Genomic DNA, 19,954 nt, shown 5'->3' with positions numbered 1-19,954 from the left:
GCGGGGTTGAGACCTATTACCAACTTTATAGGGTCAATCTTGATTTATTTTCTTCTCTCCTCTTAAAATTACTATTCTGATAACCTTAGCCAGAAGGCTTTCTTTCTTCAGCTTAACCAGGTAGCTTTTGTTTACATATATCTCCAGTGAGGACATATGGACACAAGAATATACTGCCTATGCAAATTCATTATTGAAAGAAACTGGGAACTTCTGAAATATCAAGTTTGCTTAATGTTTGATGTTTTTTATGAATGTAACAATTTAGAAAATCAACATATTAAAGCTAGTAAACACTAGCTCTACCTAATGTTGGTAATATTTTTAAAAATTATGATATTCAGCATACAACTCAATGCTATTAGCATTACCAAATAAAAGCCATTAAAACTTATGTATGGTCATTTTTTTCCTACGGGAAATGATGGCTAGGAGTTCCTCCAAACCATTGTGTAGTATACTGTATTGCAACATTCTAAATCATATAAGTAATTAATCTAAATGCAATATCATCTCACAGTATACACTGTTTTCTAGTTTTCACTTTATGCAGTTTGAAGTCATCGATACCAATTACAATGAAATGTAGCTCATATTTTTACAACCACCATCAGCTAGAACCTCTGTGTTTGTTCAAGGGAGCTGGATAAATCAAGGTTCCACATTGCTGTTTCAGTTTGTTTTGCTTTGTTTTGTTTTTGTCATAGTATTTATTGAGTTTTGCGAATTTAGAAGAGATAATACATTGGCAACCCAAGGAAGAGAAAAAATAATTTCTTTACCGTAGAAAATACATATAAGGCCCTATTGTTAAATTAACATACAATGCTTTTAGTGTATTAATATGCACAGCGTGAATATCCTGACACTTATTGATTTGCAATAAGAAACCAAGTGAATAGATCGTTAGTGGGAGTAGAAAGGCTTTAACTATCAGAGAATATAGAGTATGGCAGGGTTCAAAAAGCTCTGAATTCGTGTTTTTCATTCCACTAAGGCTATTGACCCTTGCTTGGAGGACATATATCCTCAAAAGCAGGGTTATTTGAAAAGCTTTTAATCAGATACTCACTCTGCTGTACATATGGAAAACTATATAAATTTAAAGCAGTTGTCCCTTATAAATTTCTATGACCAAATAGAACTTCCAGGTCTTCAGTGCTGATGCTTGTTTTTATTATGAATGTGAAATGTATGCCAACCAGAACATAGACCTTCTTGTCCTCCCCAAAATTACTTACTATCCTGTAGCATAAGTAAAATACATTGTATAAAATAGATTTACCCTCCCACAGAATAATTCATCCTCTGGTAAAATAAGTGAGATAAGAGGAGTGTAATATAAAGAAGGAATTAAACCAGTGGCATTAATTTGCTTTCACTCCTAGGTCCTTGTCTCCAATCGTCTTGCAGACCATATCAACCATTCTCAAGAAGCTATCTATATCCCAGAGAGTAGTAAATATATATTTTAATGTTACCTTTAGTAAAAACGAACAAACGAAAAAAACCTTATAAACGCATTTAAAGCTCTGCTCTCCTAAATGAATGACAGATACACGTTAGCAGCAGTAAAGACTTAGCACCACCCTGGTAAAAATAGCAGCGGGTTACTGAAGATCACACATCCTGAGGCACAGGGTGAGAAAAACAATGTACTTGGACCAATTTTTGATGAGAGAAATTTGTTTGAAATCTTGGCATAACAAGTTTTTCCTAAAAGTATGAGAAACATTTTTGTTTGTTTCTGTATACAGGGACGGATGGCCTGTTGCTGAATGCCACAGGTAGTACTGAGCCACAAGAAACTAGAGAGTGTACAGATCAGGTTTTCTGTTTTTAAAGAGACTTACTTTCTACCATGGGCGTTCTATAAAATAAGAACTCAAAGGTTATTTGGGCTAGGAAAAAAAAAGTTGTAAGAAAAATCAAAACATTCCTTGCTTTCAAAACTTCTGACTTAATAGCCAATCTTCTATTCATCAATTTTTGTTCTATCTACCTTCTAAAAAGAGCTATTAATGTTATACCAATGGGAAGCATTATTTTTTAAATTACAAAATTAGATAAATTTAAATTTGCAGGTTTTAGTAATTCTGTCTTGAAAAACGAAGAAGTAAGAATTTGTGAAATTCAAAGACACCTTAGAGAAAATGATCCTAAAAAATCACATACAAATCATCCAAAAGAAACCTTTATTTGTTCTAGCTAACAGCCCCACAATGTCTTCATACTCACATCATCTATTTCTTTTTTTAACATTGCTTTCAAATAGTGCTCGAAATCCTTTCAACTAAAGTTGAGTTGGTTAATGACCTACTTTAAAAAAAAACAAATGCAAATATCTCTCTTGAATCTTGTTAAAAGGCTTTCAGTCATTCATGCTTCAGTGTGAATTGGTTTAATTAGCATGTTTCCACCCTAATTGCTCTATTTAAACAGGAAGAGGAAAGAAAGGTAAGTTTTATGCCACACTTTGACGGGTAGGGTTCCTGAAAATTTGGGGGGCCTTTAAGTAGGACAAAGTTTAAAAAAAAAACAAGAAAGAAAAAGCTGGTAAATGAGTCCAATAGACAATCTACATATATTTTGAAATGTTAGCATTGGACAATTCTGTAAGAAGAAACGAAGAAAAAAGCCTTTTTTTTTTCTTTTTTCCTGTGTTGTACGTCCATCATCTGTCAGAACTTTGAATTTAGATTTGTTCCAATAGTAACATAATTTAGCTGTTAATGATTAAATAGAAATTTGTGTTGTGGCCTGGGAACCTAATTATTTGTAAGGTTGTTTCTAAGAAAAAGCACTCTTTGAGTTCCCAATATAAACTCCAAACTTTTTGAATGTGTTGTGTAAGTTAGAAGCTGCTTTTATTGGTCACCCCTTTCTTTCGTGATTATAACTGACTCCAGCATGATTGCAGTGAGCAAACAGGATAATAGCAGTTGTGATACAAATAAACCATTTGTCTTATAACTTCCCTGAAATTCTCATCTTAAGCCTGATTAAATACTGAATCAAGATAGGTAGTAAGAAATCTTTTATTCTATCTTTTAACCAGTCTTTATTGAGGACATAGTATGAGCCGATAGTGTGCAAGGCTTTATAGATATCCTGTTAAGAAATAGTAACTTGATACCTGCCCTTAGAGAGATTGTACTCTCATGAAATGATATCCCGTTTTCCTGGAGAAACCTTTGTGAATGTTTTGTCCTCAGCATCCCATAAGCCATAAAAATGTTCTAGAAATTTCCACATTTTATCAAAAAGTGAACAAAGTATTACAGTGAGCAATATAACAAAAACATAACCTAATTTGACAAAACTTTATTTTAATCAGTAAGTCCCATTTTTTTTAATTTGAAAATACTACTGTCAAATCTATTCCAGATGCTAATACGGGTAGAATTTTAATTAATTTACAATTAGGAATAATTTGAGCATAAGGCTGAAGTTTAATTTTACACTAAATATAAGTAAATGAGCAAAGTAAGAAATCAATACGACAATTATTTACAACAACCTTTATAGGAACTCCATAAGATATATTTGGCCACATTCTGGTGGTACCTGGGTGGCTTAGTCAATTAAGCATCTGACTCTAGTCCAGCTCAGGTCATGATCCCAGGATTGTGGGATCAAGCCCCACCTCGTGCTCCTTGCTGAATGTGGAGTCCACTTAAGATTCTCTCTCTCTGTATCTCTCTACTCCTCCCCCACATTCTCTCCCTTTCTCTCACTCTCTCTCTCCCTCTAAAAATAAAAGAAAAATTTTAAAAAGGATATATGTGGCCACATTCTGAATTGCTATATACAAGAAAGAAAAGAGGGAGGAAGAGAAGGAGGGAAAGAAGGAAAATAGGAAACAGAAGGACTCAGCTAGACTGTACAAACATTAACCCAAGATGAGAGGGAGAACAGGAGAAATTGAAGGTACGTTTCAATAAATCTGCACTGAAAATGTAAAGTCAAAGAACCTAGTCTCAGACAATACTAACGAGGTTTAACATACATATTGTACTTCATAGAGTGTTTTTATAATGTTTATTTTTGAGAGAGAGAGAGAGAGAGACAGAATCTGAAGCAGGCTCCAGGCTCTGAGCTGTCTCCAGGCCCAATGAAGGGCTCGAACTCACAGACCACAAGATCATGACCTGAGCCCAAGTCAGACATTTAACTGACTGAGCCACCCAGGCACCCCTATACTTCATAGAGTTTTAAAGGAAACTTCCACATATATTTAAATCCTCACATGACAAAAATCATATATATGTAATCCTCACAATAATCAGTAGGACAAATATTATTACTCATAATTTACAGGTATGGAAACTGAGGCTCATAACATACTGTGCATAGTAGCTACTTTAAATAGATCATATTTCCTTTTAGTGAAAAAGTTATACAATTGAGTATTAAAAACCTTCACATCTTGATATTCTCTGGTGAGTGTACAACTAGCCTATGACTAATTTTCACGCCTCGGGGAGCTTAGTGATTAATGAAGCCAGCATGCTGGTAATTCTCTGGAAAGTTTGAATTAAGTGCACCTTCTCACACACACTGCAGAAAGATTTGCCAAGAATATCGAGGGTGTAAGCCTGATTGTAGGAAGCATTTTTATTTGCTTAATAAAACAGTTTTAAATGACCTTAATAAACTTATCTATTTATTGAAGCAATCCCAGCAAGATTTCAGCTTATAAGTATTTAATTAGCTCTCAGCTCAAATTAATATTTATATTCAAAATCAATGACACTGTGTTAAAGTTCATACTGGCCTCCCTCCAAATTAGTCCAAATCCACAAGGTTTTCTGTGTCTTGTAATTAGGCATACAGCTCAGAGTGATGATGTACATTTATAATCATGGACTAATGGAACATAGATTTACCGTAAAATGGGTGACGATCCCCAACACCTGTTTGTGTGTTGTGAAATGTACTTCTGTTCCTCCGCTCAGACTTAGGATTGATACTGTTGCCTCCAGCCCGGCTGGCTCTCAATCTGACCAAGTGTGAGTACAAGAGTGCACTTGAGGCTATCACTAATAAAGTCAGTAACCCTCTTGCAGATAACTGGGGGTACCTATAAGACCCTTACTCCAGATAACAGTGCCCTTTAACTTAAAATGAAAAATGTGTCCACTGTTATTTACACATATTTTTACCTATGTCTTCACAACTCAGCAGAACCAAATGCTTCTGTCAAAATGACTCCTTGTTAAAATAACATCACATAGTTTAGAAATGTCATTCTTGTTTTATCCCCTGGAGAAATTGCATTCTAGTTAATAGTATTCCCTCTAGTAATAATTACAGGAATTCCAGGTCTTGACTAAAAACAGAAGAGACCCACATTCTAGCAAGAACTCTGTGTCAAGACTGATAACATACACGAAGGGCCCCTGAGATTTGCATGAATACATTTTTTAAGAGTTGTACGCTTTCTGCCAGTGTCAAGGTTCCTAATGCAGGACTCATTTCACAGTGCTGACCTTCAGCATTTTAAGTATGTGCTTTCCAATTCCCTATCAAAATAACCTGTGTGTTTTGTGCCATGCATTGTTTCTTTTCTGTGTTGGCAAACTTGAAGATACAGATAAATGTCACTGCTTTTGTATCCTTTGCTGCAACTAGAACAAAACATAATATACTCAACATATACTTTCTGGTAAACTTCTGACCATCTATAGTCTATAACTCCCAACAATTCCAGACTTATTATATTCTTCCTTTATATTTTACTTTTGCCTGGGACGAGATGGCCTAATTAATATCCACTAAGAGAGACAGAAAGAGTGGAGAGCAGAAAAAGTATCAATCCTTGGTTTTGGCTAAAGATACTGCCCCAGACCTTTAAGAATGCTCCCATAGAAATAGGCCACTGAGGAAGAGGCGTTTCCCATATGAACTATGGCCAGATGTGGATGGACTCTCTTAACCAGTGACTCACTGCCATATATATTATGTGTTCCTGCTAGGTCACTAAAGGTCTTTGGGTTTAATAAGAATTGTTAAAACAACAAATATTAAATGCCAAAGACATACCATATACACAACCTATCTCCAAAGTCCCCCATTGCCAGTGTCTCAGTCTAAATATCTTTTCCTCTGTTCCTGTACTTATTCAAGGTCCTGCCTCTCCTGTTATGTTTCACTTAAGCTATGCCTTTGCTGGTCATTTCAGGCCAAAGTGGTCATTCCTTCTTCTGAAACCTTTTGCTATTTATGTTTGCAAACACTCATTAGGAACTTATTTTGTGGGTAGCTGATGTTTTTAGCTATTTTTATCCTATGCTAGACCATTTCAGATATCTTAAAATTCCATGAGCCAGGTGTTTGAGGGAAAAGAAGGGTGAACAATAGGGTGGACACAAAGGATTTTGGGTGTCGTTAAAATACTCTTATAATACTATTATGGAGAATAGAAGTCATTATACATTTGTCAATCTCATAGAATGCACGACACCAAGAATGAACCCAAATATAAACTATGAACTCTGGTGACAGAAAAAAACCTTGAGGATAGGGATCATGTCTTATGTATTTTTATATGCATAGTTACTAAAACAGAACTTTGAATATGGTACATAATTGATAGACATTCGTTTTTTTTTAATTTTTTTCACGTTATTTTATTTTTGAGAGAGAGACACACAAAGCACGAGCAGGGGAGGGGGCAGACAGAGAGGAAGACACAGAAGCTGAAGCAGGCTCTAGGCTCTGAGCTGTCAGCACAGAGCCCTACGTGGGGCTCAAATTCACAAACCTTGAGATCCTGACCCGAGCTGAAGTAGGACACTCAACCGAGTGAGCCGCGCAGGCGTCCCAATAGACATTTGTTAATGATGATGCTGATCTGCTGGGAAAGGTATCTTGAATGTAAGGAAGTGGGATGGAAACTGCAGAGCAAAATAATATTAAAATAAAGTTGTAATTATCATTCAAATCGACATGCATTGTAATTGAAAACCATATTTGCAGATACTATGTCATTTGTTATATACATTTGTAATTTATGCATAATGAATTGCTTTAGATATACAGGTACTTTCCAAAACTTCCCCTGACATTCTATAGGTGTTAATCTATCCATTTCAGCAGCATGTATTTAAAAGCCAGGCTGAGGCTTGACAAGTTTACCCAACAGACACTGTGTGCCTCCTAACTTTCTGGAATATGCACAAAATCTAAAACAGAGAATGCCGGCTTCACCTAAGAACAAAGAAGCAACACTGCAGCCCCACTTCTTTTTCTTCCTAAAATTATGTGCCATAAATGAAATCTGATGCTACTTTGAGCAAAAGTAGGGCAAGAACAGAGCCATTACTTTAGAACAGACTCATTTTGAAGCAGAAATCAAAATTGGAATGTCGGTTAATGCCAGTAGTAGCAGAGTTTTGGCTACAAAACAATCAGTTTACGGACTTATTAACAGTTCATAAAATGTATGGCATTCTTCTGGTTCTTGTCACTGGTGAACATATGCTCTGAATTTGCAACAGACTGAAGCACCATTCTATAAATATTAAAAAGAATTGGGAGCATCACAATGGAAATATCTCAAACCACAGTATAAATATGATTCATATTCTAAGATCAGGAGATCTTTTCAGACATGGTCAATGATGGATAACACTGGCAAGACGTGTGGAGGGGGTTTTGAGAGGGGATTTTCAAAGGGGCTTTTCGAGGTCTTCTAAGTGGTGCAACTTGTAACTTCTGAATTTCATAAGGACATGATAAACCCCATCCTGTTTCAAATTTATGATGCTTCTAGACCAGAACTCCCAATTGGCTACTGGTGCCAAGATTCTTTAGGCATAGGCAAAATTATCCTTCCTAATGTCACTCTCAAACAATAATGTCATAATGAACGTATTTCTAATCCTGAATGGGCTGTTTTAAAACTAAACAATCACTGCTGTCTTAATGCTCCAAAAATACTTAATATGTTTTGTTGCACACATGTGTGTGACCGTCTTTCTGCTTAGTGTTAGGGACCTTGTCTTCTTCTTTGTGTGTTATTTCCACCTAGGTAATTCTAGCATAATGTCAGGGACAAAACTGACCATCAGTGAGGACTTTTTAAATGAATGAAAGCATTTCAAATATATTATGTCATTGGAAAGACTATGGTAAATACATTTGCAGAAATACATATGAGTCCTCTATTACTAATTATCATGCATGAAATATTTTTTAATGGAATTTACTTTTCAACCACGCTAACATCATAGGTTCTTCATTTCTTGGTGTTCAAATTAATGCTTTATTTTATTTGTCCTTAGATTATCACTTTCAACTCTTGGAATGAACTTTATATTCCATATTATGGGACTTGAAAAGTTAACTTTAGCATCATTAATGAAATTAGTATTTGCATTAATTTACACATCAAATAAGATGTTTCTTTCCCTGAACATTTTACCCTAATATTTATATATTTACAAAACCTAAATCCTAAGGACTCTGGATCTATTTAAAGACGTGAATTATATTGATAATACATTATTTTGGGTTAAAATATTTGTCAGAGTCTAGCATCAACTATTTTATAATTGCAAATAATTATCTGAAACTCTAAAACTGATACTTTATTAAAGTAGCTGAGAATATTCAAAGGTCCAGTTAATACTAGAATAATAAGATACAACATTATATTGAAAGGGGTCATCTTTAGTTACAGAAGAGCTAATACAAATATAAGACTTCATTTCAGCTTTGAAGTTTCTAGTCTTGTCTAAACACTGGCAAAATACTTCAATCTGGATTTTAATCTCCAATGATATCTTTTGTCTCGGTCTTTAAATCCAGCCCATAGATAATTATTAATTTAGTTGCGGTTTATGTTACCTTTTTATGTTTTTCTTTTTTATCTGGCACACCCATGAGAGCCAGAGAAATAGTTCAATAATATTTATTTAGTACATATCCAGAATAAATATTAAAGGAGGAGGGAGGGGCATCTGGCTAGCTCAGTCAGTGGAGCATGAGACTCTTGATCCCGGGGTTGTGATTTCAAGGCTCATTACGGGTGTAGAGCTTGCTTTAAAAAAAAAAAAAAAAAAAAAAAAAAAGGAAGAGTAAAATACCTACTCAAACACTCATGTTTAATGACAAGATCAAAGCATTCTTATGAATGACCATATGTCCAGAAATACACTGAAATTAAGGTAGATGAATTGAAATATTCCCTAAAAACCTTATATTGTATAACCATGAGGAAAAACAAAAGGAAAAAACAACTATCACCTGAGTATATTGACTATATCATTCCCTACTTTTTATCTCCACATAGAGAGTGTGTAATGTTTTTCTCTATGAACTTCTGAATATTGTAGATGCTTAAAGTTAATAAACATTCTTTGTTCAGTAGCACCTTTATAGTTCTTTACCTGGTTTAGCAACAATATCCTCTATGAAATAAGAATCAGCACATCACTTCCTCAGTTCCTGGAACACATCAATCCCATGATAATTGCTGTGTCTACAGCTGAGGAAAACACAGGAACAAGAGATGTCCATATCCAAGAGTAATCCAGAGGGGCAATAAAATAAGAAATTTCTTTCTGGGGAATACTTTAATGTTGTTACCTAACTCATAGTGCTGTGAGGACAAATGAGACAGTACTTGTTAAGTAATTAGAAAAGTATGCTGTAAATACTAAATAAATGCTCAACAACAACAAATAATTATTATAATCATCAGTCTTTATTCTTTTTCAAGCCACTTCTCTACCCAGTAGACTAACTTCAGGGTAGGCTTTCTAGAAGAGGATTCTTTAATCGGATCTACTGGATCTTTCCAGGGAAAGTTGTGAAATACATCTTTTCTCTCTCAGCCTAGAATTTATCTAATTGGCTGATCCACTAGCCATTCGTTATGGACTTGGCAGCCTAAGAATACATAGCCAAACTTTAAAATGTGTTTTCTGGGCACCTGGGTGGCTCAGTCGGTTGAGCATCCGACTTCGGCTCGGGTCATGATCTTACAATTCACGAGTTTGAGCCCCGCGTCAGGCTCTGTGCTGACAGCTCAGAGCCTGGAGCCTGCTTCTGCTTCTGTGTCTCCCTCTCTCTCTGCCCTTAACTCACTCACATTCTGTCTCTCTCTCTAAAATAAATATTAAAAAGAATTTTAAAAAATGTGTTTTCATATACAAATTCATGTTCACTTCTTTAATTGTATTTCAATTGATAAATCAGCTTTAAAAAAAAAGCTTTGAAACTTTAACTTCTTATCTAAGCCAAGCATAATTAATTTTGAGTATGTTTACAATAAATTCCTATGTAATAAACTCTGGGCACTTAAAAAATGTGCCTCAGTAACAGGATTATATTGTTGTCACGTTAAACTTTTTAGAAACCTCAGGATTTAATGGCTATTGACATTAATAAAATCTTCATAGCACTTCGGGTTAGCTTCTTAAATATCGGAACAAGCTTTGTGGCTTGTAATTCAGCCAGTGGTATAAAATAAAGAAAAGAAAAGGATATAAAGAAAATCCATAGGCAACAACGGTTTCGGCTTTTAGTTCTTTGTTCCTTGCTGACATCTAGTTGAGTAATAGTGCAGGATTGAAAGTACCAGAGACTGTAATTGAAGGTATACTTACTTCCACATTTTACTCCCTCTGAAAATAGGAACCCTGGTTAGGTCAATCACTTGCCTGGAGCTATACAATGTCTATGGTATTTCTAACTTATCCAGGGAACCAATCTAAACCAAATGTCTGATTTCAGTTGAAAGCTGCTTATCATCAAAGTTCTCATTCATTCTTTTGGGACCAGACTGATTACTGAGAGAACTATAGCAGAAGTCAGAAGAAAACCCCATTTATAGACTTTTGCCTTCAGTAAAATGTTTTGGTGCTGGTATTTGTTTCTTCAGATATTTTAGATGATTATCTGAAATAATATCATGGTGATGACATAACTTTTATTTTTTATAGATTCCACCTACCTTAGCAGTTTTTCCAGCCATCTTACCCTGCAATCTTCCTCTTGTACATTTCACGGGCAATATTTCCCCCAAATATCATGCCTTTTCCATAGGCTTTTTCCATTGGCTGCAAATTCCTTCCTACTGCTCAGATCTTGTCAAACCTCTCCCCATACAAATGACATCCGCACTGAACAGCACTCTAACTCCCTGTGGCTAGTTGCCCACTTTTGGTATCTGGCAATGCACTTTAAGTATTTGAAGACAGAGCTTAGTTCCAACCTCTCCAGGAGCTTCCTGAAGACAGAGCCCACGTCTTCTTTGCATTCGTAGTGACAGCACCAATCATGGATTCTGGAACAGATTTGACACTCCCTAGTATCCTGCTAAGTGATGGTAGTGTACTATCTGTTTGGCGTGTAATTCCTTATATTTATGAGTCAATATATTTTATAAGTAAAATGAACTTATGCTGTAAAGGCAAGTATCATTCAGTACTGATAATTTTACTTGTTCAAATGGATTTTATATTTTGATAATGTTCATAAGCTAGGTGGGAAGAGAAAGAGCTTTGTTGGAGGCATTGATATGTATACGTATCCTCTAGGAGGACTAATAAAAAAGTGTGTTTTATAAATTTAAGGAAATAAAAAAAATGGCATAAATGACAGCAGAAGGCTGACGGGAGACTAGACAAGTGACTAATGGATTGGTAGTCTGATATTTTTGATTCTATGATGAGAGTGGGTTATTATGGTTTGTGTATATGATTCTGAAGAAATTTGACCAAGAATATGACTTTGCTTTCCATAGCTGTCATACCCTCAGATTCTTAAGGAAGATTATACGATAAAAAAGGACAAAAGCATTTCTCTTCTAGTTGGAACGTTGTTTGCATTAAAACTTGAGTATCTACAAATATTCTGTCTCTTCGTCTTTCAAAGAATTCATTGGTTTTCCAAATCTTTACTTTTTAATGAGTAAATTATTAGATAAATACATTTTCTTGAAAACTAATTTACTGATAACCTTCTACTCTATAAGAAAATCGGAAGAGTTTTACTTAGACTATACATATATGTGCTTGCAAATGCAAACACTTCTCAGGTTCTTTTGACTATAGGATAATCTTTACTGCCTAACAGGTGAGGACAGTCACTTCTGTATTCACCCAAACATGAGCAATCTGAGAAGGTTGTTAACAGATATAACCAAAGATGAGCCAGGAACATTTCTAGGCACTGAAGTTATCATAATTGGTAAAACAGACAAAATCTCTGCCCATAATCTCTGAGGATATAAACCATAAGGAAGCCTGTTCTGTAGTAATGATAACGGAACAACTTAAACAGTGTACATTGTAGAAACCTGTTTATGGTTTCAGAAAAGTGCTTGTTGCATCTCAGATACCATATCACACTGCTGTTTCAATAGTGTGTAGAGAGAGTTGGGTCAGCAGCGGTAAGAGAGCACATCAGTTTAGAACGAAAAAGAGCATCAAAAACTTTAAGATGGTTACCACCCTATGGAAGATAAACTAGGAAGGCTAATTTACATAATCTGTCATTCTGGTTCCTCACTTAAATATATAAAAAGCTCCTCTTGTGGAGGAGTGGGGAGAATGTTATGAGAATTAAGGTGTGATTAAAAATGAGATTGTTCAGATGTTTTCCCTCTTTTGACAAAACAACTCTCCAGAAGGGATGGCCCGTAGGAAAACCATTTTTTTAATGTTTATTTATTTATTGTGAGAAGGAGTAAGCCCCGAGCAGTGGGGGGCAGAGAGAGACAGAATCTCAAGGAGGTTCTATGCTGACAGAGTGGCCTGAATTCAGGAGCTGTGAGATCAGGACTTGAGCTGAAATGGAGAGTCAGATGTTGGGGCACCTGGGTGGCTCAGTCAGTTAAGCGTCCGACTTCGGCTCAGGTCATAATCTCAGAGCTCATGAGGTCATACCCCGCGTTGGGCTCTGTGCTGATGGCTCAGAGCCTGGAGACTGCTTCAGATTCTGTGTCTCCCTCTTTCTCTTCCCCTCCTCGCTCACACTTGCACTCTCTTTCTCTCTCTCTCTCTCTCAAAAATAAACATTCAAAACAATTTTTAAAAAATTTATTTAAAAAAAAGAGTCAGATGTTTAACCAACTGAGCCACCCAGGCGCCCCAGGAAAACAATCTTAAGAAGAAAGAGTTCAGGTATCCTGCGGATACAGCATCATTGGTGGGCACAATAGCCTGTTTTGTTATGATGTTAAGGATTCATCACACTTTTAAAATTCAAGTTTGATCCAACCAGAACTAGGTAGGACACTTATAATGTTCATACTAAACAAATGATGATGAAAGATGAATAGTAAAATATGTGTGCACGTGTGTGTATGTGTGTATGTATGGGTTCAAGAAAGCTGTGTTATTTTAAATCTCCCTGAAAAGTTCTGATGTGCATCCAAGTTTGAGGAGAGCTAAAGGAAAGAGAAAGGAAGTAGGGAAAATGCTACAGTAAGACTTTTAAAGTTATTTTAGAAAAAATAACTGTGAAAGTGATGAGAGGAAATCAGAAAGAAAAAGGTCACAGGGTGTGATGAGGAAAAAAAAAGAAACCAAGAAAGTGATTTAGATTAAAATAATCCCAACTTGCTACCTACTGATTATAATTCAGTTCAGGTCTCATGATTTCTCTGAGTCTTAGTTTTCTTTCTGTAAATTGTATACAAGGTTTTTGATTTCTCTGAAACTTAGTGCTTTATTGCGTTTTTTGGCGGGAGGGAGAGAGCTTGGGTTTTTGTTTCTTTGTTTCTTTGTAAATTGGACCTAACAATGGCTATTTGATAGGACTGGTAAACTTATTCCACAACAGTGTCTAAGAATGTACCTTATAAATGATAAAGCACTCTTAAAATATTTATTACCATTGCTCTACAGTAAGAGGAAAAAATGAAATTTAGAGAAACTACTTTGGGGATATACATAAGAGAATAAAAACTAAAAGAGGTATAGAAAAGTTTTAAAGTAAAACATCATAAAACTGATATAATGACAAAGGGATGTGTGATAAAAAATATGAAAGGAAGCTATAACAATCGAGTTAAATCTTAATAAATATAACAAGAAGTATAGTTAATAGTTGTAAATTCTTCATTAGTTAAAAAAATATCAAAAAGGTAATATAGCTTGTTTAGGAACAATGAGGAAAATATATGGAGATTAAGTAAAAGGTCAAAGGGCATTTGTACCTTAATCTATTGAGACTTTAAAGCAATAGGCTCAACCAAGGTAATAAGAATTAATTAAAGATCCAAAAGTAGAAACCATACTTTCTTTAATCAACATTTAAGGCTACTATGAAGAGACAGAATATACAGCGAGGGTCTGGAAGAGCCTTGTTGATGAACATGAGGATAGTTTTCTTTCAGCTGATGTAGGATCCCCCCCTTATCCTCAGTGGTTATGTGCCAAGACCTCCAGTGGATGCCTGAAATAATGAATAGTCCTGAACTCTATGCATATTGGTTTTCCCTATACATACATACCTAAGATAAATTTTAATTTATAAAATAGGCATAGTAAGAGATTAACAACAATAAGTAATAATAAAATAGAACAATTATAACAATGGATTATAATAAAATTTATGTGAAGGTGGTCTCCCTCTGTCTCTCAAAATATCTTACTGTACGGTTGTCACCCTTCTAGTGATGATGTGAGATGATAAAATGCCTATGTGATGAGATGCAGTGAGGTGAATGACACAGGCATTTAGACTTAGTGTTAGACTACTACTGACTTTCTGACAATGTCAGAAGGAAGATCATCTACTTTCTGACGACAGTTGACCTTGGGTAACAAAGTGTGGAAAGAGACTACTGTCTTTGAAAAGCTGAGGTGAGTAAATCTACCCTAATTTAAATCCATGCTAACATACGTGATTTTTATAACTGTTAATATTTTATATAACCAATTTATGGTATCTGAATTTATGAAATTTAGGTGATAATTATTAACTCATAAAAAATTCAATACATATCCATGTTTATTTTACTTTCATTATATACTTTTCATTTTTACCCAAGTCTGCATTGTTCAAATTTATGAACAGCTATCTTCATATCATCTATCATTCCAACTACATTTCTTAGAGACTGTGCCTCTGTCCATATTTTGATAGGTCTCATTTCTATCTGTGTTCTCTACATTTACACACACACACACACACACACACACACACTTGCTTACACAGTTTATTTCATTAAACAAATTGGGATTTTACTAAAGATAATATTCTGCAACTTGCTTTTTTAAATAATTTTTTAAGTTTATTTATTTATTTTTGAGAGAGACAGAGACAGCATGAGGGAAGGAGGGGCGGAGAAAGAAGGAGAGAGAAAATCGCAAGCAGACTCCCTGCTGTCAGTACAGAGCCCAATAGGGGCTCAAACTCACGAAACCATGTGATAATGACCTGCGCCAAAATCAAGAGTAGGACCCTTAACCAACCGAGCCACCCAAGTGCCCCTCTGCAACTTGCTTTTTTAAAAATTTTGCAAAGTATTTTCATGCTAGTGTATATGAATCTGCTACATTTTTTTATTAGTAGCTGCATACTATTCCATACTATGGGTATATATAATACTTCTCCATTTCTGTACTTCTGGATGTTAAGTAGGATCTAATTTTCTTCATTGCAAAAAATCCCACAGCATTTTGGTATGTACATCTTTAAGCATATACGTGAGATATTTCTATAAGATACATTTCAAAAACAGGAAATTAGTGGGTCTCAGTATATACATTTTTTTAACAATTCTATTCAGTTCTAAAGTTACTCTCCAAAAGTGCTTCTCTAGTTTACATTTAAATGTTGTTTTTTCTACTAGTCAAGGAATTATGCAAAACATTATTATTTTAAATGGATTTCGACATTGCATGATTTAGTCTATTCTAATATATCTTATCTGAATATACAGTTTATGCTAAAATTATAGATTTAAAATTTTTTTTATCATAGTTCATTTTTCCCACCTGGAAACCATCAGAAAAAATAAGTTCATGTTCCTGGTGTTTCAAGCACACTATATCAAAATTATTAGCATCATTGCGTTTTAAGAATACATCACTGTATGATTTTTTTCCAAAAATAAAAATAGTAGGAAAGTTTGGTTTCTTAAGTGTGTAATCTAAAACAAAGCCCAAATCCAAATTAAATTAAATATAGTCTTTGCACAATCGGTGTTATAAAAAAAATGAACTGAGGGGCTCCTCCTGGGTGGCTCAGTTGGTTGAGCGTGTAACTTTGGCTCAGGTCATGATCTCACAGCTCGTGAGTTCAAGCCCTACATCGGGCACTGTGCTGACAGCTCAGAGTCTGGAGCCTGCCTCGAATTCAAATTCTGTGTCTCCCTCTCTCTCTGACCCTAACTCACTCGCATCCTGTCTCTGTCTCTCTCAAAAATAAATAAACATTAAAAAAATTTTTAAATGAACTGATACCATAAATATAGGAAAGAGAGAGGGCGATATCTTCTCATTTGAGAACAGTATCCATATATAGAATTGATTTTTTTCTAAGTGAAATCATTTGTACCATGCATATATGATTATTCTCATTGCTAAATATATATGTGTAACGGATGTACATTCTGAAGGAATTATAGTTAAAAGTGGTAAAATGTACATAGTGTGTGACCAATTAAGTCAAAACCTAATTATTAGGTGAGGTGAAGAAGAAATATATGTCAATTCCAGCTTCAAATTTCTTTCCTTGTAATTGGGAGAATTCTGATTCTGTTCATTGAGCCACATTAAGAAAGACACATTTGATTATAACTCTTGCCACTTTGTATCTGGTAAGATGATGAGTCCTATATGTAGAAAACAAAGAAGGTATCTACAAAAAAGTTGTCAACAGTTATTACCAAAGATGAGCTAAGAACATTTCTAAGCACTGAAGTTATAGTAATTAATAAAACAGACACACCCTCTGCCCATGATTTCTAAGGACATACAGCTTAGGAAAGCCTACACTGGAAACTAATGACAAGAGAGTAACTTAAACAGCATAAACCATCGTTTCCAAAGAGCACCTGTTCCTTTTATTTTTAGGTCTGTCAGATGTAGGTTACAGGTATAGAATTGGAAAACATATCTTGAGATATTAATGTTAGAGCCTTGTTTCAGAGTTGCTTAAAATCATCCGAAAGGAAAACAATAAAAACTAAACAGAAAATTCAAAGGCCTAAATGGAGAAGCTCCACAGTAGTAGAGACTTTTCTACTTACTTTGTTCATTCCTTTATCACCAGTACCTGGAATTATATGACATAAAGTAAAAGCTTAATAAACATTTGCTGAGTAGATGTATAAACTATTGTTCATTTACTGGCCTCCTACTCTTTGGATGTTCTCCCTTTAAAAAGTGATGATAAATGCATTATAATAAAGTCAGCAGTAGGGACACCAAAGCATATTTCTGCATGCTCAGTTTCCTCATCTGTCTAATGAAGATAAATTAACCCTTTCTTCAAAAAGAATTAAATAGGGACATCTGCTTGGCTCAGTTGAAAGAGTGTGCAAGTCTTGATCTCAAGGTCATGAGTTCAAGCCCCATGTTGGGTGTAGACATTACTTTAAAAAATATATATTTTTAAAGGTATAATTAGGCAATATAACCTGTTTAAAGGACTTAGTACAGTAACTGATTCATAATAAGCACGATTGTTACGATTGTTATTACCATAAATGTTAAACCTTGGACCAAGAATCAGAATTTGTGAATACCTGTCCTCACTCTACCAATAATTCATTTAAATATTGAGAAAATTCATTGAGGTTCTGAGTTTATTTTCTTTTTTATTTGAGTAAATCACTGTTAAGCAGACTAACTTATTTAAAAGTTAAGGTATTTTTTTTTTTAGCAATGAATCAAACTCAATTTTAAACAATTAAAAAAATTAAAACTGTAATCCAATGTTGTTCATATTCTTGACAATTCTAATTTATTCACAGCATACGGGTTATAGTTAAAAAACAGAATTATTTCATAAGCAATGTTTAAGTGCAATACAATGGTAATGACATTTAGCCACAGCTGGTGTTCCCACACTTGTATATGTTTAGTTAGAATACTCGAAAGGATAATAGCATTTTTGAAAGTGTTATTCTAAAATTATGTCTTTACCAAAGAATCATTAATGAAAAATAACTTTTATAACCCAGTTAGATCTTGATTTACAGATATACTCAGCTTTTAAGTTTAAGTAGTGTAAATTCAGAATTCTATTTATTTAATTGAAATGGCTGTATGCAAGCAAAATCAAAAGCTGATTTAAAGGATCAGTTAATAGGCTTAATTTTATGTTGTTTTCACTGAACTTGGTTGATTTCAGAAGCAGTAGATGGAAGAGTTTGACCATTCGAAATTTGCATTAGTTGTTTGATTTCAGTAAAATTGAACTACATGTATAGGAATGACCTTCAACTCACATGCTGAATCTGATTCTCCTATCTCTACCTCCCACCAACCCATACCACCATGATCTTTAGCCTGGACTATTGCAGTAGTTCTATCACCTGTTTTCTGTTACTCTTGAAGGAAGAATAACCAGGGCAACTTTTTAAATTTTCAGATCACAATTGTCCTACTGAAAACTCTCCAAAGACACCTGCTTTTATAATGAAAACAACACTTTTCATAATAAATCACAATTTCCCGTGTGAGCAGACTACATCTTGCCACTCCAACCTTACTTCCCATCAGACTCCACCATCTTACTGGCTCCTTGGCCCTTTGTTTTCTTCCTTAAACATTCCAAGCTTGTTAGAATCTCAGGACCTTTCCACCTGCTCTTCCTTCTTCCTGAGATGCCTTCCTCAGATTACCTCATGGCTGGCTCCACACAGTTCTTGTATATTTTGCAGAGGCCTCCCTTGAACTATTAAGTAAAACACCACTGAAACCCATACCTCCGTCACTCTCTACCCGCCATCTGTATTATTCTTCATAAAACCTATAGCACTTAAAATTCTTTCTTTCTCTCTTTATATACCGAAAGAAAGCCCTAAGAATGTAAGACTACTGTGTGTTTGCTTCACTATTATATCTTTACTGTCTAGCACAGAGACTTGCTCATAGAAGCTATTCAGTAAATATTTGTCAAATGAATGAATGGCTATCTTTACATGCAAATCAAAATAAGTATACATATTAGGAGCATCAAAATGACTTGTTCCCTGTGTCGGGTATCTTCTTGCTTGCTTCTCAAGGCCCATCTCCACCCTTCACCCCGTTTGATGCCCTGCGAGACTGATCAATTGGAACAATATCAAAAACTTGGCTTGTACTTGAGTTTGGCCAATGGGGGGCACTTGCAAGTGATTGTAAAGCAGGGAGAAGGTGAACTTGGGAATTTTTACCGGAATTCCTTTCAGAGTAATTGACCCAAGGTGGCTGCATCTCTGTAGCCCTCTACAAAAGGCCACAGTCCTGTCAGAGGGACATCTCCATACAGCTATGCTTTCCAGGACTAGGGGTGGTAATACCTCCAGTGTAATTTTCTGTAAGCATTACATAAACTTTTGTAAATAGTACCATCATTAAACTATCCTCAAAATACCAGTTAGAGTGTGCCATACGTTTCCTGCTAGGACACTTATTTTAAAAATTCACTCATAAGGTTTTTCACCCATATTTACAAAAGTAATGAATTGATTTATCATTTGGTGGTATGTTATTAAAAAAAAAGAGATATGAGCACCCAGCCTAAAGCAATTTTATGTAGGCTTGAAATTTCTTTGAAGTGTATTCTTATTCTCCCTCTCTAATCTAAGTGTATATATATATACATATATATATATATTTCATAGGATATATAAAATGTTTCACTTCATAATATATTTATGTCCATTATAGTATAAATAAAATAAATACACAAATTTGATACTTTAGGAATATGCACATTTTACATGGTGATTTTCTGTATCCCTGGGTCTACTACTGCATATCTTAGAATTATTCATGGT

Source organism: Lynx canadensis, chromosome C2 (genome assembly GCF_007474595.2).
Source record: "Lynx canadensis isolate LIC74 chromosome C2, mLynCan4.pri.v2, whole genome shotgun sequence".
In the NCBI taxonomy this organism is placed as follows: Eukaryota; Metazoa; Chordata; class Mammalia; order Carnivora; family Felidae; genus Lynx; species Lynx canadensis.
Note: the sequence above shows the minus strand (reverse complement) of the source record.